Here is a 2,422-nt window from a genome sequence, read left to right on the forward strand (position 1 = left end):
GGGAAATAAGTCAGACACAAAAGGCCAAATATTGTGTGATCTCACTAATAGGAAACAATTAGAATAAGCAAATTCAGAGTCAGAGTCTAGAATATAGGTTACCAGGGACTGGGCTGGGGGTAGGCAATGGGGATTTAATGCATAAGTTATACAGAGTTTCTATTTGAGTTGATTATAAAGTTTTGGTAATAGATGGTGGTGACGGTAGCACAACATGGTGAAAGTAATTAACAGCACTGAATTATATATGTGAATGTGGTTAAAAGGGGAACTTTTAAATTGTATGAATGTTACTAGATAAAAATTTTAAAAGAAACATAGGACTGTACAATGAACTCTATTGTAAACAATGGACTATAGTTAATAGTACAATTATAAAAATGTTGTTTCATGAATTATAACAATGTACCAAGTGTTAAGAGTGTGATACATGTGAATTCTGTATTTTACAAATTTTATGCATGATTTTGCTGTAAACCTATAATTTCTTTAATTAAAAAAAGTGAAACTGTAGTTTCAAATCGAGATCATGTCTAAGATATTTGTGAGCAATTTTTAAAAGTATTACTAATAAATGCCCTGGCAGAGAAGCTGAGGTCAACAGCAAATTTGTAATATTTAAAGTGGATACTAAACTGTTTCAGTGATGCAGACAATTAAGTACATTGTTGTGGGTGATAATGCCCTTGGTAAAACATGTCTCCTGATATCCTATACAACAAATACATTTCCACCTGAATATGTACCGACAGTTTTTGACAACTAAACAGTCACAGTTATGATTGGTGAGGAGCCATATACTCTCCAACTTTTTGATACAGCAGGGCAAGAGGATTATGCCAGATTATGACTGCTGAGTTATCCACAAGCAGATGTATTTCTAGTCTGTTTTTAGTGGTCTCTTTCTCGTTTGAAAATGTGAAAGAAAAGTAGGTAGGTGAGATAAGTGACCACTGTCCAAAGACTACTTTCTTGCTTGTTGAGACCCAAATTGATCTCAGAGATGACCCGTCTACTACTGAGAAACTTGCCATGAACAAACAGAAGCCTGTCCCTCTGGAGATTGCTGAAAAGCTGACCCATGACCTAAAGGCTGTCAAATATGTGAAGTGTCCTCACTCACACAGAAAGGCCTAAAGAATGTATCTGATGAAGCAATATTGGCTGCCCTGGAGCCTCCAGAACCAAAGGAGAGCCGCAGGTGTGTGCTGCTAGGAACATCTCTCCAGAGCCCTTTCTGCACAGCTGGTGTTGGCATTATACTAAAAGCAAGGTTTAAATCAAACTAAAAATTAAAAATTAAAATTTGTTTTTGCGATAATGACAAATGCCCCGCACCTACCCACATGTACTTGTGTGAGACAAGGTCCATAGGTATGGCCCTCCTGCCCCCTCCCAAAATTAGTGTATCATCAGAAAAGTGATCAGTACTGGTTTTTGGTTGGTTGTTTCAATTTTTGTTGTTGTTGTTGTTAAAAGGAAGGCATACTTGTGATGACTCTGTAACAGGCTAATTTGGTTTGTTGAAGCTTCTCCCTGGTTCCACTCTGGAGAGTTATCTGGGACATCTTAGTGTTGTTTTTTTCTTTCTTTCTTTCCCTTTTTTGGGGGATTGGGTGGGGGCTGGGGAGTGTATGTTTTTGTTTAGTCTTGTTTTTAAATTCATTAACCAGTGGTAGATAGCCCCTGAATAGAGAAGGATGGATTGATTTCACATTCTACTTCCTAGATCTAGTTTAAACAACATGTTCCCCACCTGGTGCAATTAGGAAGGGGTATAGTAAATGCCTCATTTAATAACACACTACTTTTTGGAAGTTGCCTTTTCTCTCCACCCTTGAGTAAGTCCAGTACTTGATGAAATTTGTGAAAGTGGCTGGAACCTGTCTTGCCCCTCCTCTTTTCTGGGAAGCACTATATATGTGACTGTGACTTTCAAGGAAATTTATGTGCCATTTGCTGAATTTTTTTTTTGAAGTTAATTTCTAACTTCTTTTACTGATAAATGAAGGAAAGTATTGCACCTTTTGAAATGCACCAAGTGGATTGAGTTCATAATTAAAAAAATTTTTTTCCCTGTCGGTCATTGTCCATACACTTAGCAAAGATGAGCAGCTTAATAGTATATGATATGGTGTTCCTAGAACACAACTGAGGACCTGGAATATAGAGGAAATGGGGGGGGGGTGGTGCTAAAAGACAGATGTTTATGAAATGATTCACATCCTTGTCAAGTGATGGGGGTGGGGGCCCTCTTCACTAAGAAGCTAGGGTTGTAAGTGGGGAAGGGAGAACACTCAACAACATGGGGACCAGTCAGGGGACTCCCCTTATTTCTGTTTTGCATATGAGGAACCCTAGAGCAGTCAGTTGAGGCTCCCTAGTATAAAAAAAAATCATGGAAAGAGTCTTATAAAGACTC

The 2,422-nt window shown here is 38.1% G+C and overlaps 1 pseudogene; it reads left to right on the plus strand.

Moving 5' to 3' along the window:
* Nucleotides 1-646: 646 nt before the first annotated feature.
* On the plus strand, nt 647-1,289 carry LOC119512059 (annotated as a pseudogene).
* The last annotated feature ends 1,133 nt before the right edge of the window (nt 1,290-2,422 follow it).

This window comes from Choloepus didactylus, chromosome 2 (genome assembly GCF_015220235.1).
Source record: "Choloepus didactylus isolate mChoDid1 chromosome 2, mChoDid1.pri, whole genome shotgun sequence".
Lineage (NCBI taxonomy): Eukaryota > Metazoa > Chordata > Mammalia > Pilosa > Megalonychidae > Choloepus > Choloepus didactylus.